General features: G+C 42.5%; 1 long non-coding RNA gene and 1 other non-coding gene across 2 annotated transcripts in view; both read left to right on the top strand.

Annotated features, from left to right (window-relative positions):
- Positions 1-24,726, top strand: part of LOC126249552 (uncharacterized) — a 447,450-nt gene that overhangs the window by 230,231 nt on the left and 192,493 nt on the right. The gene's annotated exons all lie outside the window — the stretch shown is intronic.
- Trnat-ugu (transfer RNA threonine (anticodon UGU)) lies at positions 22,182-22,255 on the top strand. Its single transcript has one exon. It is a non-coding gene; the product is annotated as a tRNA-Thr (tRNA).

Genomic DNA, 24,726 nt, shown 5'->3' with positions numbered 1-24,726 from the left:
CAACATGATGGATGTCCGGCACATAGCTCCCGTGCGGTTGAAGCGGTATTGAGTAGCATATTTCATGACAGGTGGATTGGTCGTCGAAGCGCCATCCCATGGCCCGCACGTTCACCGGATCTGGCGTCCCCGGATTTCTTTCCGTGGGGAAAGTTGAAGGATATTTGCTATCGTGATCCACCGACAACGCCTGACAACATGCGTCAGCGCATTGTCAATGCATGTGCGAACATTACGGAAAGCGAACTACTCGCTGTTGAGAGGAATGTCGTTACACGTATTTTGAAATGCATTGAGGTTGACGGACATTATTTTGAGCATTTATTGCATTAATGTGGTATTTACAGGTAATCACGCTGTAACAGCATGCGTTCTCAGAAATGATAAGTTCACAAAGGTAAATTGGAACAACCGAAATAAAATGTTCAAACGTACCTACGTTCTGTATTTTAATTTAAAAAACCTACCTGTTACCAACTGTTCGTCTAAAATTGTCAGCCATATGTTTGTGACTATTACAGCGCCATCCATCATAAAGCGAAAAAAGTGGTCCAACTAAAACATTCATATTTCTTTACGTACTACACGACTATGTAATAAAAACTGGGGGTTCCTATTTAAAAAAACGCAGTTGATATCCGTTTGACCTATGGCAGCGCCATCTAGCGGGCCAACCATAGCGCCATTTGGTTTCCCCCTTCAAGCTAGACAAGTTTCGTTCCTTGCAGTTTTTTCGTTTGATGTTTATTTCGTGAGATATTTGGCCCGGTCACGATCAATGGCCCACCCTGTATACAACAGCCAGACTACCGCACAGTGCACTATTTTTCAGGAATCAATGTGCAGAAACTTCATATGTACGGCTCTGCCATCGTGCGTACTGTGAATGATCACCTCTATTAGTGGGAGTTCGAGTATGTACCTTGTGGACTTGTATGGTCCGTGCTTAGAAACCTCACCGATCAGAACACTTCGCAGTAGGTCGTCGGTACTAATTTCGATGTGCATTCTGCTTCTGTATGCAGTATGTATGATGCTAAAGAAATTCTTGCATATTTGTAGTTTTTCGTATTAGTCAGTGGTCAGCCTTCGTTGGTGAAGCACCAGGAGACTAGCAAGTAACATGTGTAGCTCTTCTGTTTGTGTTCTCTTTTTAATTCTTACACTATTTCCTTGTTTTTACGTGCTTGCAAAGTTTCATTCTTAATCTTATTGTATATTTTTGTATTTGAGAGGTACTGTAACCCGTTTCAGTAAGGATAACGTGTGCTTACACGCAGTCTGTAGTTCAGGAGTTATTTTACAATGAAATGAACACCCTTAGCTGCTTACAGGCGTTGACATACGTCAACGGGAACAGATGAAAATGTGTGCCCCGACCGGGACTCGAACCCGGGATCTCTTGCTTACATGACAGACGCTCTATCCATCTGAGCCACCGAGGACACAGACGATAGCGCGACTGCAGGGATTTATCTCTGGCACGCTTCCCGCGAAACCCACATTCTCAACGTATTGTCCCGCACTACATTCGTAGTGCCCCCGCCCATTATACTCATTACTCGCGGCGCGTTGCCGATTCCCGTAAGAGTTCGGGCACTGTTTGTGCATTCGCACAGAAGAAGAAGATGGTCAAGTGGCCGGTGAGCCTTGACTATGTATTTACTAAGATGGTATCTGTTCTTTCGGACATGTCCGAAAGAACAGATGCCATATTAGTAAATATACAGGAGTTATTTATTTGTTTGTTTTTAGACATCCATTAACCGTTGACCACAGCTCAATGAGCTGCAAGCCTCCGTTGGTGAAGCTCCAGGAGACTAGAGAGTCACATATTTAGCTGTTTCTATCTGTTTTCATAGTCTAATTCCCAAGTTACTGGTAGTAGAATGGATAGGGTGTGCGTGCTATGTGCGGACGCGGGAGGAGCTGGCTGCAGTTCGCAAACAGCTGAAGACGCTTATAGCCACGGTCAGCCATCTGCAGGCTGCTGCTTCTGCGTGTGAAGGAGACGGAGAAACTGACGCACCGCACGGGACACCTTTGGTGTTAATTCTTTCGTCCACAGCCTCTGCTGTTGAAGCACCTTCCGTCGTACCCGACGCGGTATATGAGAGCTCAGTGCAGGGCCATTGGCGATATACATGCGCATAGTTTTTTAGGCTAGATGGTACTTTGAGGTCCTCTCATGAACTCTCAAAAATGGTTGAAATGGCTCTGAGTACTATGGGACTTAACATCTGAAGTCATCAGTCCACTAGACTTAGACCTACTTAAACCTAACTAACCTAAGGACATCACACACATCCATGCCCGAGGCAGGGTTCGAACCTGCGACCGTAGCAGCAGCGCGGTTTCGGAGTGAAGCGTCTAGAACCGCTCGGTCACATCGGCCGGCGCATTAACGCTCGCCTGTCAATATGCAGACAACGATATCAGATCGGTACAAAGTAGACACCCTTCGACCGTCAAAATCGCAACAGTAAATTGTCGACGTTTCCGGAACAACGTTCCCTAACTTACTGCCCATCAGAAATTTATCTCGCAATTCTGGAGACCGAGAGCTGGGTAAAACCCGAAGAAGAAAGCTCTGAAATACACTACTGGCCATGAAAATTGCTACACCAAGAAGATATGCAGATGATAAATGGGTATTCAGTGGACAAGTATATTATACTTGAACTGACATGTGATTACATTTCCAGCCATTTGGGTGCACAGATCCTGAGAAATCAGCACCCACAACAACCACCTCTGGCCGTAATAACGGCCTTGATACGCCTAGACATTGAGTCAAACAGAAGTTGGATGGCTTGTATAGGTACAGCTGCCAATGCAGCTTAAACACGATGCCACAATTCATCAAGAGTAGTGACTGGCGTATTGTGACGAGCCAGTTGCTCGGCCACCATTGACTAGACGGTTTCAGTTGCTGAGAGATCAGGAGAATGTGCTGGCCAGGGCAGCAGTCGAACATTTTCTGTATCCAGAAAGGCCCGTGCAGGACCTGCAACATGCGGTCGTGCATTATCCTGCTGAAATATAGGGCTTCGCAGGGATCGAATGAAGGGTAGAGCCACGGGTCGTAACACATCTGAAATGTAACGTCCACTGTTCAAAGTACCGACAATGCGAACAAGAGGTGACCGAGACGTGTAACCAATGGCACCCCATACCATCACACCGGGTGATACGCCAGTATGGCGATGACGAATACACGCTTCCAATGTGCGTTCACCGCGATGTCGCCAAACACGGATGCGACCATCACGATGCTGTAAACAGAACCTGGATTCATCGGAAAAAATGACGTTTTGCCATTCTTGCACCCAGGTTCGTCGATGAGTACACTATCGCAGGCGCTCCTGCCTGTGATGCAGCGTCAAGAGTAACCGCAGCCACGGTCTCCGAGCTGACAGTCCATGCTGCTGCAAATGTCGTAGAACTGTTCGTGCAGATGATTGTTGTCTTGCAAACGTTCCCATCTGTTGACGCAGGGATCGAGACGTGGCTGCACGATTCGTTATAGCCATGCGGATAAGATGCCTGTCATCTCGACTGCTAGTGATACGAGGCCGTTGGGAGCCAGCACGGCGTTCCGTATTATTACCCTCCTGAACCCATCGATTCTATATTCTGCTCACAGTCATTGGATCTCGACCAACGCGTGCAAGAATGCCGCTATACGATAAACAGAAATCGCGATAGGCTACAATCCGACCCTTATCAAAGTCGGAAAGGTGATCTTACACATTTCTCCTCCTTACACGAGGCACCACAACAACGTTTCACCAGGCAACGCCGGTCAACTGCTGTTTGTGTATGAGAAGTCGGTTGGAAACTTTCCTCATGTCAGCACGTTGCAGGTGTCGCCACCGGCGCCAACCTTGTGTGAATGCTCTGAAATGCTAATCGTTTGCATATCACAGCGTCCTCTTCCTGTCGGTTACATTTCGCGTCTGTAGCACGTTATCTTCGTGGTGTAGCAATTTTAATGGCCAGTAGTGTATTTAGCGACTCGTGGAACGTATACTGGAAAGTCAGATTCGACATCACAGGAGGGGGTGTGTTCATTGCGGCTGACCAAAATATTGTCTCTATTGAGGTTGAATTTGAGAGCGACAGTGGAGTGATCTGGACATGTCTAACAGGTGTAGATGAAATAAAATTAACTGTTTGATGTTTCTACCACTCAGACGATTCCGCTGTGGCGGTTTTAGAGACATTCAAGGGAAGTCTACGGTCAGTAGCGCGAAAATACCCGGATACGCACTATTAGTTGGATGTGACTTTAAACTAACGAGTACAGACTGGAACGTCTATGGATTCAGCGTAGGTAAGGACACGTTTTCGGAAAACTGTCTTCAACAAATGGTTAGACAAACCACACGCAGTGGAAATATTGTAGAGCTTGTAGCTACAAACAGGACTGACCTTATCGACAGTGTTTGTATAGAGAGAGGGATTAACGATCAAAATTTAATCATAGTAACGATGACTACAAAAGTTGACAAACGCATGAAGATGCCCAGGAGAGCTTTTATACTAGAAACAGTAGTATGTACCAAGCAAGGTCGTAAGAGATTGAAAAGAGCCACCGTGGTACAACAACCGAGTTAGAAAACTGCTGCGGAAGCAAAGGGAACTTCACAGCAAACATAAACATAGCCTAAGCCTTGCAGACAAACAAAAATTACGCGAAGCGAAATGTAGTGTGAGGAGGGCTATGCGAGAGGCGTTCAATGACTTCGAAAGTAAAGTTCTATGTACTGACTTGGCAGAAAATCCTAAGAAATTTTGGTCTTATGTCAAAGCGGTAGGTGGATCAAAACAAAATGTCCAGACACTCTGTGACCAAAATGGTATTGAAACAGAGGATGACAGACTAAAGGCCGAAATACTAAATGTCTTTTTCCAAAGCTGTTTCACAGAGGAAGAGTGCACTGTAGTTCCTTCTCTAGATTGTCGCACAGATGACAAAATGGTAGATATCGAAATAGACGACAGAGGGATAGAGAAACAATTAAAATCGCTCAAAAGAGGAAAGGCCGTTGGACCTGATGGGATACCAGTTCGATTTTACACAGAGTACGCGAAGGAACTTGCCCCCTTCTTGCAGCGGTGTACCGTAGGTCTCTAGAAGAGCGTAGCGTTCCAAAGGATTGGAAAAGGGCACAGGTCATCCCCGTTTTCAAGAAGGGACGTCGAACAGATGTGCGGGACTATAGACCTATATCCCTAACGTCGATCATTCATAGAATTTTGGAACACGTATTATGTTCGAGTATTATGTTCTGGAGACTAGAAATCTACTCTTTAGGAATCAGCATGGGTTTCGAAAAAGACGATCGTGTGAAATCCAGCTTGCGCTATTCGTCCACGAGACTCAGCGGACCATAACACACGGGTTCCCAGGTAGATGCCTTGCTCCTTAACTTCCGCAAGGCGTTTGATACAGTTCCCCACAGTCGTTTAATGAACAAAGTAAGAGCATATGGACTATCAGACCAATTGTGTGATTGGATTGAAGAGTTCCTAGATAACAGAACGCAGAATGTCATTCTCAATGGAGAGAAGTCTTCCGAAGTAAGAGTGATTTCAGGTGTGCCGTAGGGTAGTGTCATAGGACCGTTGCTATTCACAATATACATAAATGACCTTGTGGATGACATCGGAAGTTCACTGAGGCTTTTTGCAGATGATGCTGTGGTGTATCGAGAGGTTGTAACAATGGAAAATTGTACTGAAATGCAGGAGGATCTGCAGCGAATTGACGCATGGTGCAGGGAATGGCAATTGAATCTCAATGTAGACAAATGTAATGTGCTGCGAATACATAGAAAGATAGCTCCCTTATCATTTAGCTACAAAATAGCAGGTCAGCAAATGGAAGCAGTTAATTCCATAAATTATCTGGGAGTACGCATTAGGAGTGATTTAAAATGGAATGATCATATAAAGTTGATCGTCGGTAAAGCAGATGCCAGACTGAGGTTCATTGGAAGAATCCTAAGGAAATCCAATCTGAAAACAAAGGAAGTAGGTTACAGTACGCTTGTTCGCTCACTGCTTGAATACTGCTCAGCAGTGTGGGATCCGTACCAGAGACGCTCAGTAGCTCGGTACGGGCTTTTGTTAAAGTTTCGGGAACATACCGTCACCGAGGAGTCAAGCAGTATATTGCTCCCTCCTACGTATATCTCGCGAAGAGACCATGAGGATAAAATCAGAGACATTAGAGCCCACACAGAAGCATACCGACAATCCTTCTTTCCACGAACGATACGAGACTGGAATAGAAGGGAGAACCGATAGAGGTACTCAGGGTACCCTCCGCCACACACCGTCAGGTGGCTTGCGGAGTATGGATGTAAATGTAGATGTGGATAAGCAGTATGACCGACGTAAAGGGGCTATGGCCAAAGTTTAAAGCGATTGTAGATTGCGCTCTGAAGACATGTGTAACAAGAAAGTGGATGATGGATGGAAAGGACCCTCCATGATTTAATAATCAAATTCAGAAAAAGCTGAGGAAACAGAGATTGCTGTGCTCTCTGTGAAAACAAGTGTACGCAAATGTCGACGAGCAAATGTTAGTAGAAATTTGAGATTCCGGAAGATCAATGCGCGAATCATTAAACAGCTTACACAGTGATACCGTAGCGAAAGATCTTGCCAAGAACCCGAAAAAATTGTGGTCATACGAAAAATCATTCAGCAGGTCGAGGGCTCGTCGACCAATCTGGGGTGGCAACAGAGGGCAGAAAAGGAAAGCTGAAGCTCTAAATTTTAAGTTTAAAAAATCATTCACACAGGAGGATGGTACAAATATACCGTCTTTTGACTGTCATACAGACTTCCGCGTGGAGCGCATAGAAAATGGCATCCATAGCGAGGGAAGCAACAGAGAGTTCTAAAAACAAATGACTCGCCAGGTCCAGATGGTTGAAATTGGGTTTGACTGAGAGTACTCCTCAGCTTTGGCCTCTTATTTAGCTTGAATTTGTCGCGAAACTCAACCCAGCAAAAAGTCCCAAGCGACTGGAAAACATCGCAGGTTATTGCTATGCATGAGAAAGGTAAATGAGCTGACCTGCGCAATTACAGTCCAACATGCTTAGCATCGGTGTGCTGCAGAACTCTTGAATACATTCTGAATTCGTTGTAAATTTCCTTGAGATAGAAAAGCGTCTGTCCATAAAACAGCACGGACATAGAAAGCATCGCTCGTGCGAAATTCAGCTTGCCCTTTTATATCATGATATCCTACTAACAATAAAATGGACGCCAACAGGAAGTTTCCATATTCCTAGATTTTTGGAGAGCGTTTGACACGGTGCACCACTGTAGACTGATGACGAAGGTGCGACCTCACAGTTAGGTTCGTAGGTACGTGAGTGGCTCAGACACTCTTTTAATAACAGAACGCAGTACCTTGTTCTCGACAGGGGGTGTTCATGAGACACGAGGATATCGTTAGGAGTGCTCCAAGAAAGTGTGACACGAGCGCTTTTATTCTCTATATACATATATGACCTGTTGAACAGGGCCCGGGATTAGCCGGGCGGTCTGGGGCGCTGCAAAAAAATGGTTCAAATGGCTCTGAGCACTATGGGACTTAACTTCTGAGGTCATCAGTCCCCTAGAACTTAGAACTACTTAAACCTACCTAACCTAAGGACATCACACACATCCATGCCCGAGGCAGGATTCGAACCTGCGACCGTAGCGGTCGCGCGGTTCCAGACTGTAGCGCCTAGAACCGCTGGCCACCCCAGCCGGCTCTAGGGCGCTGCAGTCATGGACTGTGCGGCTGGTCCCGGCGGAGGTTCGAGTTCTCCCTCGGGCATGGATGTGTGTGTTTGTCCTTAGGATAATTTAGGTTAAGTAGTGTGTAAGCTTAGGGACTGATAACCTTAGCAGTTAAGTCGGATAAGATTTCACACACATTTTTTTGTTGAACAGGACGAGCAGCAATTTACGGCTGTCTGCTAATGACGCTGCGGTGAACGAGAAAGTTTCGTAGTCGTTGAGGCACTGTACGAGTATAAAAGATGACGTAGACAAAATTTCTAGCTGGTGTGATGTACGAAAATATAAAGTACTGCAGATAAGTAAAGAAAACAATCCTGTAACGTTTGAATAAAGAGCTAGTGTGGTGTAGCTTGACACAGTCACATCTATTAAACACCTAGGCGTAAAGTTGCAAAGCGATGTGGAATGGAATGAGCGCACGTCATGTCGGCAGTGGTTGGTAGTGGGGAAGGAGAATGATCGAGTTCATTTTATTAGGAGAATACTGGGATAGAACAGCTCATCCATAAAGTAGACGGCGTATAGGACGGTGGCGCAACCCATTCTTGAGTACTGTTTGAGTATGTGGGATTCCCATCGGGTCAGCTTGAAAGAAGACATCGAAGCAGTTCATAGGCGTGCTGCTAGATTTTTTACCGGTAGTTTCGATCGGCACGCTAATATTACGGAGATGTTTTGTTAACTCAAATGGGAATCCCTGGAGGAAAGACGACACTCTTTTCGCTAGACACTATTGCGGAAATTTAGAGAATCGGCATTTGAGACTGACTGTAATACGACTCTACCACCAGTAACGTACATTCGCGTAAGGACCTTGAAGATAAGAAGGGAGAAATTAGGGCTCGTACAAAGACTTTCAGACAGTTGCTTCTCCCTCACACTATTTGCGAGTGGAACACGAAAGGAAATGACGAGTCGTGGTACAAGGTTCCCTCCGCCATGCACCGTACTGTGGTTTTGCGAAGTGTGTATGTAGATGTAGGTCCCATAGCGTTAACTGGAATTGAAAAAAGAAAATAAATGGAAGTTTATCTTTCTGGCATGAGTGTTTCATTTCGTTATGGATTTTTGTAAAGAAGAATGTGGTAAAGTAATTTCTGTTTCAGTCACCAAGTATACAGATAATATTTTGTTTTTGATACGTGCTCAGTGATAAGCCGCTTTTGTACAATTTCTTCAGAAATACTTTAATAATAATGACTGGAAACTTATATATAGAGAGATATTTTTTGCACTAATACTAGCAACATAAAAAAGTAAATATAGAGTCTGCATAGTAAGGTTCCAGTGTCAGTCTTTAACAAAATATTTCAGTATCTTTCTTCCATACCGCTGTTTCAATAGAGACATTCACATTTATCATTCTTCAATCCAATATCCTTCTTTGAGACCACTGTTTTAATACAGGCTATTTTTACGAGGGAAACGAGAAATAATTTACACTAATAATAAAAGTGACTTGGACGACTGGCAGCAGCTGAAGATAAACTGTACAACACACACACACACACACACACACACACACACACACACACACACACACAGATAGACACACGCGCGTGCGATTTTTTGCTGCCTTGACAGAGCTGCTCCTTATATATATATATATATATATATATATATATATATATATATATATATATATATATATATATATATATATATATATATATAAGGAGCAGCTCTGTCAAGGCAGCAAAATTAGGAGACACACTAAAAGAACAAAATATCAAAATTTTAGCCCTGCAAGAAACAAGGTTGCCTGATGAGAATACCATGGATTTTGGAAACTACCGATTGTTTAAAAGTAAAACAGACAAAAGAATTCTTAAAAACACTCCGCATCTGGGTGTTGCATTCGCAATTTCGCAAGACATTCTTGGCTCCGTAATCGAAGTAAATCCAGTAAACAACAGACTAATGACAATTTCCATGAAATGTGCAAATAAAATGTACTGTTTAATTAACGCACACATGCCTATCAACCAGGAGAATAAAACAAATCCAGAAAAAGTAAATAAGTCATGGGAAGTGTTAGAGAATACAGTCTCCAAAATTCCTCAAAATTATGTAAAGATTTTAATGGGTGATTTTAATGCACAGTTAGGGAAAGAGAGAAAATTTAGAAAAACGGTCGGTGAATTCCCTGCACATAAATGGACCAATCAAAATGGAAAGAGGCTGGTAGAATTTTGCAGAAATTTCAATCTCAAAATTATGTCAAGTCATTTTAAGAAAAAACCTTCAAAACAAAAGACATGGCGATCACCTAACAAGGACATAGGTGAATTCCAAATTGACCATATTGCAATCTCGTATCCATGTCACAAAGAAATTTTAAATGTTCAAGTTCGTAAAGGCGCCAATATTGACTCAGACCATTACTTAACCCGTGTGAAACTAAAGCTAAAACCCCAAAATTTCAACAAAAGGACACCATTAATCCCCAAATTTGACACCAGTAAAATCCAACCATCATTATTAGCAGACGAATTTGACAAAACAAGTGCACAAAATTGGGAACAACTCAAACACAAGATTATCAAAACAGCTCAAGATCAAATTCCTTTACGAAAACACAAGAAACATGCTTGGTGGAATGAAAACTGTGATCATGCAATCAAAGCCAGACAAGAGGCATTTAAAGCATGGAATAGCAACAAGACAGAAGACACATATGATACATTCATGGCAACTAGAAAAGACACTTCAAAACTAATTAGACAAACAAAAAGACAATATGAGAATAGTCAACTCTTAGAAATTGAAGAAGATTTTCAGAAATACAATACCAGAAATTTTTATAAAACTTTTAAAACCAAAATAAAGGTATACCAACCCCAGAATCTTTGCTTCAAGAAGGAAAATGGACAGTTGGCTCTTAACAACCAAGAAAATTGCAAAGAACTTTCTAAATATTTTAAGAATCTTCTAAATTGCCCCGAGCCCACAGAAAGATTTCCACCAAAAATTCCCCAACAATGCAATCCAGTTTCACTTGCAACAAATGAAGAGGAAATCATTAAAGAAATTCATAGGTTGAAAAACAACAAAGCATCTGGTGAAGATGGAATTGTTGCAGAACTTTTAAAGGCAGCTGGTCCAAAAACCGTTAAAGAAATTACTTCAATCATGCAAAACATTTGGCAAACTGAAAAAATTCCTGATGAATGGAAAACCGCCTTGATTCACCCACTTCATAAGAAGGGAGACAAAACTGATGTTAATAATTACAGAGGAATTTCTCTTCTTCCAGTCACATACAAAATCCTCTCTCAATGTCTTCTGAACCGAGCACAACAACAACTTGAATGGAAAATTGGCGAATATCAAGCAGGTTTCAGGCCAAATAGATCTTGCCCAGAACAGATTTTAGTCCTCAAACTAATTCTCAGACATCAAAAAATTTACAATAAAAAACTAGTTTGTACCTTTGTAGATTTTAGAAAGGCTTATGACTCAGTGGATCGTGAATCTCTTTTCCAAATTGTGAAAGAACAAGGCCTGGATCCTAAAACCACGGCAATTATCAGAGACACGCTAACTGGTACAAAATCAAAAGTAAAGTTCAGAGGAGAAATTTCAGAATCCTTTGAAATAAAAACAGGCGTGAGGCAAGGTGATGGACTCTCTCCGTTGCTATTTAACTGCGTTCTAGAAAAAGTAATACAAGAGTGGCGCGAACGAAAATTGGAGTTCAAAATTGACCAACCAGTGAAATTAGGACGAACAAATATTCGAATAGACTGTTTGGCCTTTGCAGACGACTTGGTTATTCTAACGCAGGACATCCAAATTGCTCAGAAACAAATAGAAATCCTTAAAGAAACAGCAGAAAGAGTAGGTCTCCAAATCTCATTTGAAAAAACACAGTATATGACTAGCAACAAACTGGCACCCAAACTTTTGGAAACTAAGTATGGAAAAATCAAAAGAGTTTCGCAATTCAAATATTTAGGTGAAACAATCTCAGAGACTGGTCTAGAAAAAATTGGAAATGAAATTCGTTGTCAAAAGATGGAGACAGCTTTTAGACTTACAAAAGACATCTACAACAAAAAATGTCTCTCGAGGTACTCTAAATTGAGACATTACAACACGGTCATAAAACCAGAGTGCCTTTATGGGGCTGAAACGCTAATTTTAAACAGAAAAAAGGACATTCAAGAAATCCAAAAAAGAGAAAGAAAAGTAATCAGAAAAATTCTAGGTCCAAAATATACTGAAGAAGGAACATACAGGCTAAGAGCAAATAGTGAAATTCAACAATACACCATCATATATTCAGATATGAAAAAACGCAGATTAAAATTTTATGGGCATATTAAAAGAATGGATGCTACCAGACTAACTAAACAAGTAGTGGAATTCTACGAAAATCGAAGTAAAGCTAAATTTGAGACAATAAAATGGATTGCCGCTATAAAAGAGGACATGAAAGAGGCAGATATAAAACAAGATGAAATTCAAGACAGAAAATTATTTAGGCAAAAAATTCATGACTGGGTAGTTGGTCAAGCTGAAAAACCAAAGAAAACTGGAACCACATGGTCTGATGAAAGGAAAAGAGCTCATTCCGAGAGAATGAAAACAATTTGGGCAGAGAGAAAGTCTAAAAGAAAATAACTGAATGCCCCGTGATTGTACTTCACGTGGTCCAGTAGGGCCCAAACGTGAATAATAATATATATATAGGGATAGAGCGAGAGAGCGGAGAGAGAGAGAGAGAGAGAGAGAGAGAGAGAGAGAGAGAGAGAGAGAGAGAGAGATCCAGACACACATGTATTATGTGCCTTGGCTGCACTGCCCAGCAACGGTCGACTAGCGTCTACACAACTTATGGATGAGTTAGAAAGACAGGGAACAGGAACTCCCTGTCACACTGACAACTGACGTAAGTATTCCACACGGAGTCAGCAGACCATGGAAGACGTGCACATCTCTTCCCAATATCAGCCATCACTCTCTGCCAAGGACGTACCACATACCGGTGCCAATCTGCTTCCAAAAATGCCCACGTATCTGCAACAGCTTCGCACTATATATATATGCAATCATTCATTCCAAATATTTCCAGAAATGAAACGTTATTATGATTCCACTTACTAGCAACGTTGTACCCTCCAGTAAACATTTTTTATGTCTACTGTGCTATAAAAACTCATCATACTATCCACGTTTTACAGAATCAGAGATGAGTTAGCGAACAATTTATCTTTAAACATAATTGTCGATATGCAATGTTTCATTTCGGTGAACAAGAAAACGAACCCAGATACTGCAAATGCATCTGAAACCGCTAAGCATGGCCCAGTCACAGTAATGCGTCCATAGCCTATGTTCTATGTCAACGTGCAGTAACTACCCACAGAAGGCAAGTGGCAGCACTAGCAGTGGAGGGTATATAAAGCGTGTCATTGGGATGTGGGGAACAGTGCAGTTGTTGTCCTTCGAAACAGCTAAGTTTATAAACAGCTCGCGTCCCACCGCGTTTAATATATACCATGCATGGCAAAAAGGTGACCCGAAAGGTTAGCCGAGAGCGCTAATGCGCTGCTTCCTGGACTCGGGTAGGCGCGCCAGCCCTGGATCGAATCCGCCCGCCGGCTTAACGACGAGGGCCAGTGTGCCAGCCAGCCTGGATGTGGTTTTAGGCGGTTTTACACATCCCTCTAGGTGAATACCGGGCTGGTCCCCACGTCGCGCCTCAGTTACACGACTCACAGACATTTGACACACATCCGCACTTTTCCATGATTTACACTAGACGCAGACAGATGGGGTATTCTGATTCCATCCTACGGGGTGGCGGCAGGAAGAGCATCCGGCCACCCCTTCAAGTTAACATGCCAAATTCGATTTAACCACGCCAACCCCGCGTACAATGCGGGACGACGGCGCAAGCGATAGAATAGAACGTGGCAAAAAGGCGCTATACAAAACCAGCAACAATGCAGCTGCGGTGCACCACAGCCCGTAGATGACATGGGGGAAGGACAGCTTCAGAGCTGTGTATGGGCAAGTAGACATGCAACTCTTTAGCAACTGACAGCCCAGATGAACCAAGAGACTATCAACAGTGTCTCCTCAATGACCATTCAGCGAACATTGATGCATATGGGTCTCCACAGCGGGGGTCATGTTGATGCACCCGTGCTGACCGCTGTTCATCGGCGAAAGAGGCTGGGATTTGCACACCAGTACCTTAACTGCATGTCCACTGAGTGGCGACGGATGGCTTTTTCGGGTAAACAACGTTTTATGCTCCATGGGACAGAAGGCCGTTGGCGTGGACGGTGTGAAACGTCTCAAAGCAATTGAGGAGGGAGCATTACAGTCTGGAGAATGTTTTCATGGTATTCCCCGGGCGATCTCGTCATTTTGGACGGCACAATGGATCAAGAATAATATTCATATATCGTGGGGACCATGACCACCCGTACATGCAGTTTGTTTTTGCTCAAGACAATGGCATCTACCAGCAGGACAATGCAATGTGTCACACGGCTTATAGTGTACATGCATGGTTTGAAGAGTACCAGGATGAGGCCAGCAAACTCCTCGGATTTGAACCCAGGCGAGAATCTGTGAGACCAATTTAATCGGGCTGTCCTACATACATCTACATCCATAATCCGCAAACCACCTGACGGTGTGTGGCGGACGGTACCTTGAGTACCTCTATCAGTTCTCCCTTCTATTCCAGTCTCGTATTGTTCGTGGAAAGAAAGATTGTCGGTATGCCTCTGTGTGGGCTCTAATCTCTCTGATTTTATCCTCATGGCCATTTCGTGAGATATACGTAGGAGAGAGGAATATACTGCTTGACTCCTCGGTGAAGGCATATTCTCGAAAGCCCGTGCTGAGCGTCTTTCTTGCAGAGTCTTCCACTGTAGTTTATCTACAATCTCCGTGATGCTTTCGCGATTACTAAATGATCCTGTAACGGATCCCACACCAGTGAGCAGTATTCAAGCAGTGGGCGAACAAGTGTACTGTAACCTATTTCCTTTGTTTTCGGATTGCATTTCCTTAGGATTCTTCCAATGAACCTCAGTCTGGCATCTGCTTTACCGACGATTAATTTTATATGGGCATTCCATTTTAAATCACTCCTAATGCCTACTCCCAGACAATTTATGGAATTAACTGCTTCCAGTTGCTGACCTGCTACATTGTAGCTAAATGATAAAGGATCTTTCTTTCTATATATTCGCAGCACATTACACTTGTCTACATTGAGATTCAATTGCCATTCCCTGCACCATGCGTCAATTCGCTGCAGATCCTCCTGCATTTCAGTACAATTTTCCATTGTTACAACCTCTCGATACACCACAGCATCATCTGCATAAAGCCTCAGTGAACTTACGATGTCATCCACAAGGTCATTTATGTATATTGTGAATAGCAACGGTCCTATGACACTACCCTGCGGCACACCTGAAATCGCTCTTACTTCGGAAGACTTCTCTCCATTGAGAATGACATTCTGCGTTCTGTTATCTAGGAACTCTTCAATCTAATCACACAATTGGTCTGATAGTCCATATGCTCTTACTTTGTTAATTAAACGACTGTGGGGAACTGTATCGAACGCCTTGCTGAAGTCAAGAAACACAGCATCTACCTGTGAACCCGTGTCAATGGCCCTCTGAGTCTCGTGGACGAATAGCGCGAGCTGGGTTTCGCACGACCGTCTTTTTCGAAACCCATGCTGATTCCTGTAGAGTAGATTTCTTGTCTCCAGAAAAGTCATTATACTCGAACATAATACGTGTTCCAAAATTCTATGAATGATCGACGTTAGAGATATAGGTCTATAGTCCTGCACATCTGTTCGACGTCCCTTCTTGAAAACGGGGATGACCTGTGCCCTTTTCCAATCCTTTGGAACGCTACGCTCTTCTAGAGACCTACGGTACACCGCTGCAAGAAGGGGGGCAAGTTCCTTCGCGTACTCTGTGTAATATCGAACTGGTATCCCATCAGGTCCAGCGGCCTTTCCTCTTTTGAGCGATTTTAATTGTTTCTCTATCCCTCTGTCGTCTATTTCGATATCTACCATTTTGTCATCTGTGCGACAATCTAGAGAAGGAGCTGCTCATACCAACCGTGACACCTAGCCCAGTTAGCCATGACACTAGAGTCGGCATGGCTTCAAATCCCCGTCGGTACGTTGCAGAATCTCACTGACTCTTCCGGCACGCCTCGCGCTGCAATATTTGCTTATTCAGACTTATTTTACTAATACTCATTCCACCACTACGAAATCCGTGGATTCCTTAGACTTCTGCATTACAGCGAAGAACTTCTCTGCATTATCCACACTAATCGAAAATGTTATTGATGAAAGAATATATAAACCATGCGAGTTTTCTTGTCTGGGATGCTGGAAACAATTTTACGTCGATATAAATAATTTTCTTTGTGTTTACTTTCGTTAGCACTCGTTGAAAACAATCTGACTGATTTAAAATTGATCTATTTCCGTATACCCGTAATTTTGTGGTAACTTACAGTTCAGTGGACAGCTGTGTCAGCTTTGCTGCACTGCTGGTGGTATGGATTGGTATAGAGGACCCGTTTTTTTTTGTGGTGATGTGCTGTTCTTAGGATGATTATTAATAAACGTACATGCTGTTGAGCGTGTCTGTGAAATAGTGTTGTTGGTGAGATTGGCCCATTCAGTCCTTGGCCATAGCTTTAAATAGAAATCTTCTCTAATATATAACTTGCAGTTTGTAAGGTCCGAGACATACACTACTGGCCATTAAAATTGCTACACCACGAAGATGACGTGCTACAGACGCGAAATTTAACCGTCAGGAAGAAGATGCTGTGATATGCAAATGATTAGCTTTTCAGAGAATTCACACAAGGCTGGCACCGGTGGTGACACCTACAAGTGCTTACATGAGGAAAGTTTCCAACCGATTTCTCATACACAAACAGCAGTTGACCGGCGTTGCCTGGTGAAACGTTGTTGTGATGCCTCGTGTAAGGAGGAGAAATGTGTACCATCACGTTTCCGACTTTGATAAAGGTCGGATTGTAGCCTATCGCGATTGCCGTTTATTTTATCGCGACATTACTGCTCGCGTTGGTCGAGATCCAATGACTGTTAGCAGAATATGGAATCGGTGGGTTGAGGAGGGTAATACGGAACGCCGTGCTGAATCCCAACTGCCTCGTATCACTAGCAGTCGAGATCACAGGCATCTTATCCGCATGGTTGCAACGGATCGTGCAACCACGTCTCGATCCCTGAGTTAACAGATGGGGACGTTTGCAAGACAACAACCATCTGCACGAACAGTTCGTTGACGTTTGCCGCAGCATGGACTATCAGCTCGGAGACCATGGCTGAAAATGTAGTCACATGTCAGTTCTAGTATAATATATTTGTCCAATGAGATACCCGTTAATCATCTGCATTTCTTCTTGGTGTAGCAATTTTAATGGACAGTAGTGTAGTTACAGGTTTATGTCTGTAATCTGTGTTTTCTGCTGCGATACCCTATGCAGTCTTTTTTAAATCCATCGAACTGCAGGGAATTTCAGTGTACGTTTCAGACTTTTCATGACAGAGGTTGGCCATTTTGTCTCACTGTCCGTTAAATCTAGGTCGCCTTCTGTAGGTGATTTCGTCGGTATGATCCCTGGCTACACAGATCATCAACATACCCTTCCAAATGAAACAGATTTTCGTTATTTTTATTTTGCTGCGTATTTTCTGAGAATCGGTATGATTTGTGCAACACACCACATTTTGGACAGAGCTTTTTGTTGACGTGTTCAGTTCTTTGAATTACAGTCTCTTTTATTGTACTATTCGCTGTCAGAGCATCTATTTCTTTTTCTACCATTTATTTGGAATTTACGAGAATGAGGTTGTACGTATTTTCCCTTAGTTTGACACCCAACACTTTCATTTCAAAACATTTCGTAAAGGGATGTAGCGTATGATGTGCCCATCCATTGACCCATAAGAGCTATGATTCATTATTATTCATAGTTGCCTCTAAAATATGAACGTCCTGTCACTGTGACTCTGAGTGATGCCTACGTAGAGCCCAGAGCTGGCCTGCAATGCTTACGGAGCCCAAGTCTCAGAGATGACGGACGAACATTGCAACTTGAACTTGTAGACTCTGCAGTAACTGGTGACTATACACGATTCGGTGCAATGCTCCAGTATTTACCGAGGCATCGACCAGTCACTATCCACACGCATGGTGTCCATAGATTGGCGTATGCAGCTCCTTCCAGACCTCAATATTGTTCGTACTGCCAACCCATACAGCTGCTGCGCTACGAGTTTCGGTCGCGGCTTTTTGATTGTCGTGCGGTACTCTCTGGACTAGTGAGTATCATCACCACAGTTAGTTCAGATGTAAACTAATACCGAAATACAATAAATATTAGAGAAAACGTCATTGGAGATGAGACAGTCCTTAACGCTTGTAAATTAAATTTCATTACAATAAGTGACACTGCAGAAGACTTGCTGTTGTTGTGGTCTTCAGTCCTGAGACTGGCTTGATGCAGCTCTCCATGCTACTTTATCCTGTGCAAGCTTCTTCATCTCCCAGTACCTACTGCAACCTACATCCTTCTGAATCTGTTTAATGTATTCATCTCTTGGTCTCCCTCTACGATTTTTACCCTCCACGCTGCCCTCCAATACTAAATTGGTGATGCCTTGATGCCTCAGAACGTGTCCTACCAACCGATCCCTTCTTCTAGTTAAGTTGTGCCACAAACGTCTCTTCTCCCCAATCCTATTCAATACCTCCTCATTAGTTATATGATCTACCCATCTAATCTTCAGCATTCTTCTGTAGCACCACGTTTCGAAAGCTTCTATTCTCTTCTTGTCCAAACTAGTTATCGTCCATGTTTCACTTCCATACATGGCTACGCTCCATACAAATACTTCCAGAAACGACTTCCTGACACTTAAATCAATTCTCGATGTTAACAAATTTCTCTTCTTCAGAAACGCTTTCATTGCCATTGCCAGTCTACATTTTATATCCTCTCTACTTCGACCATCATCAGTTATTTTGATCCCCAAATAGCAAAACTCCTTTACTACTTTAAGTGTCTCATTTCCTAATCTAATTCCCTCAGCATCACACGACTTAATTCGACTACATTCCATTATCCTCGTTTTGATTTTGTTGATGTTCATCTTATACCCTCCTTTCATGACACTGTCCATTCCGTTCAACTGCTCTTCCAAGTCCTTTGCTGTTTCTGACAGAATTACAATGTCATCGGCGAACCTCAAAGTTTTTATTTCTTCTCCATGGATTTTAATACCTACTCCGAATTTTTCTTTTGTTTCCTTCACTGCTTGCTCAATATACAGATTGAATAACGTCGGGGCTAGGCTACAACCCTGTCTCACTCCATTCCCAACCACTGCTTCCCTTTCGTGCTCCTCGACTCTTATAACTGCCATCTGCTTTCTGTACAAATTGTAAATAGCCTTTCGCTCCCTGTATTTTACCCCTGCCACCTTCAGAATTTGAAAGAGAGTATTCCAGTCAACATTGTCAAAAGCTTTCTCTAAGTGTACAAATGCTAGAAACGTAGGTTTGCCTTTCCTTAATCTTTCTTCTAAGGTAAGTCGTAGGGTCAGTATTGCCTCACGTGTTCCAACATTTCTACGGAATCCAAACTGATCTTCCCCGAGGTCAGCTTCTACCAGTTTCTCCATTCGTCGCACCTATTAAATGAGATGACGAGTTGTTGTTCGTCATCCGAATTTGATTCCACTGTTAACTAAACAAAGCTTGGGTATCTGATCGAGACTCGACTAAGTATAAAGAGACGTAAAAATCGAAGTGTACACCAGTATCAGTTTACAAGGCCAAATGTCCGAAACTGGGAATAAATGACGAAACATTTAGAACTGCACCAGGAACTCCATGAAGCTGATGTTTCCCCTAAGAAGTAACCACGAAAGGTAAGTAATAAAGTGCAACGCACAGGTATGTACCGCCATGAAGTAAAGTTGTACTGATCGACGAGGGAGTAGACTCCAGCACCTATATGAATTGTTAACTAAGCAAAATCAACTGTCAGATATTAAATGTGTACACCAATAGCGTGATATTGGATCCCGAAACGACGATACAAATAATTTAGGCTTAGTAGCAATTCAATCCAGGCACCTTTCGCTATTGTCTTATACGTATTAATAGACATGAAGTATTTATTATCCCTACACCAGTAGCGACATGTGCAGATGTTCGGCTAGAGGAAACGCCAAAAATAGCTCTGTGCTTCATGGGACTCCAACCTCGCAAATATAGTCGTTGTTGACCCAACACCAAGAGCTGTTAACTATCAAATTATCTTCCATTCGCGCCTTTAGTAGAGACCTGGAGGAGTTTGGCATCGTGAGGATATAACGAAATGATGGGACAGTATCATCTCGAAGGGTTCAAATCCAGACAAAAATTGGGATCGCATCTCAAATACCAGTCCAGTGCCAATATTTTCAAAATCTTATGGTCACTTAAAATAAGAAATGAAGGTCCTATGACCTTACATGACGACTGGTTAGTGAACTAGAATAACGATGCTAGTGTAAGAAAGCTTACGAAAGACAGAGTTTCTTCAAGCAGCGACTTAGTGTTGATTTGGAACCACGACTCAGTCCTGCGTTCATTACTTGACGTTACTGGAGGTGAACAGGGTATGTATGTTGCCGTTAAAAACTGGAACCATAGTAGGATTGTAACCCACATCTTAGCCATTAGAGGCTAGCCTCAGTCCAGCCAACCACTGAATTTCATGTGTGTTAGCATCATGGTTTTGTTAAAATGGTGCACACGGCACAAGGTACGATAAGTGTTGACTTCCACTTGAGCTGTTGTTCTGAATAACCTGTTCGTGGTCTAGTAATGAACGTTATAGAGTGAGAAGACAGAGCTGTGATATCAAACCCACCCTTTTCCTTTCTTTTTTAACCGTATTCCATCTGTCTGCTAAGAGCATGAGACTGACGGAGGGCCCTTGATACTATGTTTCAGCATGCTCTGTGGCAATTTTGTATGATATCTTACTATAACCACATTACATATGGTCTTATTTTGTTCAATTTTATAGTACAGCTCGTCCCATAAAATCTTTAATATTTATCCTTATTGACATTATGAAAAGCGTCGTTTATGCATTAGAAAACGGAGTCTAAAACGGAGTGAATTCTAACATTTATGAAAATTATTTAATAAAAAAGTTAAAGCACTGTAGGCAACTTGGATCTCCTGTGCCCTGTATGGAGTGAGTACTATCGAAAAAGCCAAATGGTGTCGCTCCAAGTGCGATTGTTTGGAGATAAATTTATCACCACATACAGGAAGACAAACAGGCGTTCACGAAGGACGTTTCTGCGATTTTCTACTGTGGTCAATGACAGTGTATCCGACAACTGGCAAACATGACGACCAAACAATCTTGGTGCGACACTTGCCTTCAGAGGTCATACTGAGGTTAAAAGAAAGGAAGGAGGATTACTGTACAACGTCTCGTAGAAATCGAGATTAGACACGAAACAGAATCTTGAACTATGAAGTATGGGGAGGAAGTCGTCTGCGCCCTTTGAGAGGATTGATCCTGGCGTTTGCCATAATAGATTTAAGGAGGTCGCCATAAACCTAAATCAGTGTGACACGATGACAATTTGAAGAACCGTTTGGTAACTTCATAACCAAGGAGCTTCATTGGCAAAGATACCTACCGCACTTCTTCTAATCTGGCACCTGCATGTGGTTACCTTTCTCGCCCTTTAGCGATCAACGACGAAGAAAGTTAGATTTTGTTTCGTGTTGTGTGTTTTTGGTGTGTGTTTGGTTTTGGTGATTCCACTTTAAACGTGGATTAACTCATAATCAGCAAGTCGCTACAAACATGGGGTCAATAAAGTACCTGCACATTAGCAGGTTGCTTTCGATAACGATATGGAATATATTATTGACAATTTCTCTGATATTTGTGTCTATTTGGTTCGAAAACGGAATGGAAAACGCTATTAATATGCACTACACTAACACAATTGGTGTCTCATAGTAGTACCACACAACAAATATTTATCTGAAATGATAATTAAATGGACACCCTAGCTGCAAACAGGCGTTGATGTACTTCATTGGGGACATGTTGAAAATGTGTGGCCCGACCGGGACTCGAACCCGGGATCTCCTGCTTACGTGGCAGACGCTCTATCCATCTGAGCCACCGCGGGCACATAGGATAGTGCGTCTGCAGGTATTTATCCCTTGCACGCTCCCCGTGAGATCCACATTCCCTACATGTCCACACCACTACATTCGTAGTGCGCCTAAAATTTTGCCGCGGTGGCTCAGATGGATAGAGCGTCTGCCATGTAAGCAGGAGATCCCGGGTTCGAGTCCCGGTCGGGGCACATATTTTCAACATGTCCCCAATGAAGTACATCAACGCCTGTTTGCAGCTAGGGTGTCCATTTAATTATCATTTCATTTCTAGCAAAGCTGCACGGTCAACCACGGTAACTGTTCTTTCGGGAACAGATACTACCGTCATATATAGTTAAAATATTTATCTTATTTAAACGTAAAGTCTTTTGTCATATTCAGGTAGCTTTACTGGACTACAATATAAATACGGCAATGTGGGTGTGAGAGTAGTTGCTGAATGAAACACAGTTAACAGAGTATTCAGTGATACGATTTCATTAACATATTTTTGTATTTTCAGTAGCAGTTCCGCAGTATTTTATATGTCTTACCTCTAGATCTACAGGTTACTGAACGTTGCGAGACGTCTTATGATGCCAAAATTTCTGTAGGTGTCGTTATGAGTTCGATGTAGCTGTTTGTAGCTCTGTCACAGAAGGGGTAAATGTTACTCTCGCGCCAGTTCGGAACTGAGAGCTACTGAATGTTACTCTTTACAGTGCGTCAACATTTTCATGGAGCAAGCGACCAACTGCAGAGTTCATCGTCTCTTCATTGTCCTTCTGATGGGTGATACTCATGATTCACAATGCAGACAACGAGATTAGTTGTAGTTGCTGAGTGGAAGCAATCTCCCCTGTCTGTAAACATATATTTCCTAAGTCAGTGAAGCACCAGAGTGGACTTCATTCAGAGTCTTTGATTGCTATACAACGAATATATCAAGTGAATCTTGGAAGATAATTCTCTGTCATTCCAGGGAGTAAAAAAAAAGTCACAGTGTCAACAGACATGTTCCACTATTTCTCTTGATCCTATCCTAGTGATAGCAGGACGATAACGTTTCAACAGGCAATGTCTTTCTTGAGTGGCTTACAATTTAGGAGTTCATCTAGTGCAACAGCGATGTTTGCGGCTTAAATACTTTTCCTACGACATCATGAGGAGAATTTTAGTATTTATTGTGAGGGATACGGATGGAAAGTACATACGAAAGAAAATAAACGTAATCCAGTGAGTTACACTGACATTGACATCGACATGTAGCAGGAAGTGTAAAGAAATATATTACCTTTAGACATCAGACCAGCATGGATTTGGAAAGAATCATTCCTTTGAGACACAACTGGCACTTTATTCACACGACGTACTGCGTAAAACGGCTCTCAAATTTTTTCCATGTTTACAGAGTTTCAAAAAGGCTTTTCGTTCCTCGTAAGCGGCTTCGAACCACATTACTTTCCTATGGCCTATCGTCTCACTTGTGCGACTGGATTGTGATTTCCTGTCTGAAAGGTCACAGTTCAAAGTAACTGTCGAGACGTGACGTAGTGAAACCGAAGTTATGTGTGCGATTCCGTAAGTAAAGGTATGTAGAACTTCTACTATTTCTAATACATATAAAATATTTAGCAGACAATCAGACCATTTCTTTTAGATTTGTGGCAGGTAAAGCTGCCGTCTAGTAATCACCTCAGAAGAGCACACAGAATTGCAAAATGATGTTTAAGGTATATCTTCACGGTGAAAAACGTGACAATTGACCCTAAACAATAAAATGTATTCCATTCTCCACACGAATACCAAAACCATTCCGTTAAAGTTAGCTTACACAATAAATCTGTCAAATTTAAAGTTTTTCAATTCAACTAAATATCTAGGAGCTACGATCATGAATATCTTAAATTATAACTGTCATACCGCCGGCCGCTGGTGGCCGAGCGGTTCTGGCGCTACAGTCTGGAACTGCGCGACCGCTACGGTCGCAGGTTCGAATCCTGCCTCGGGCATGGATGTCTGTGTTGTCCTTAGGTTAGTTAGGTTTAAGTAGTTCTAAGTTCTAGGGGACTTATGACCTCAGCAGTTGAGTCCCATAGTGCTCAGAGCCATTTGAACCATTGAACTGTCATACCTAAAATATTGTGAGGAAGGTAACCAAAAGACGGCGTTTTATTGGTATAATACGTAGAAGATGCAACAAATCAATTAAAATGACCGCCTACAGCACACTTTCAGTCATTTTCGTGGTTATTTCAGCACGGTATGGGATCCCTGCGAGGTAGGACTGGCGGAAGACATCGAAAAATTTCAAAGGAGGACAGCTCGTTTTGTATTATTACGAAATAGGGGAAACTGTGTCACGTTTATAGCGAACGATTTAGTATGGAAGTCAATAAAACGTAGGCGTTTTACATTGTGGCGAGATGTTTTCACTAAATTCCAATCGCCAATATCTTCCTCTGAATGCCACAATATTTTGTTTACTCCGACGTACGTAATAGACATGACCATTGTGATAACAGACATCAGTGCTGGCACGATAAGGTTTAGTTGTTCATTATTTCCACGCGCTTGTTGAGAGTGGAACGGTAAAGAAGTATTTTGACAGTGGTTCAAAGAACCCCCTTCAAAGCACTTAATTGTGAACTGTAGAGTATTCATGTAGATGTGCATGCAG

This window comes from Schistocerca nitens, chromosome 3 (assembly GCF_023898315.1).
Source record: "Schistocerca nitens isolate TAMUIC-IGC-003100 chromosome 3, iqSchNite1.1, whole genome shotgun sequence".
Lineage (NCBI taxonomy): Eukaryota > Metazoa > Arthropoda > Insecta > Orthoptera > Acrididae > Schistocerca > Schistocerca nitens.
This window is presented reverse-complemented; position numbering and strand designations above follow the sequence as displayed.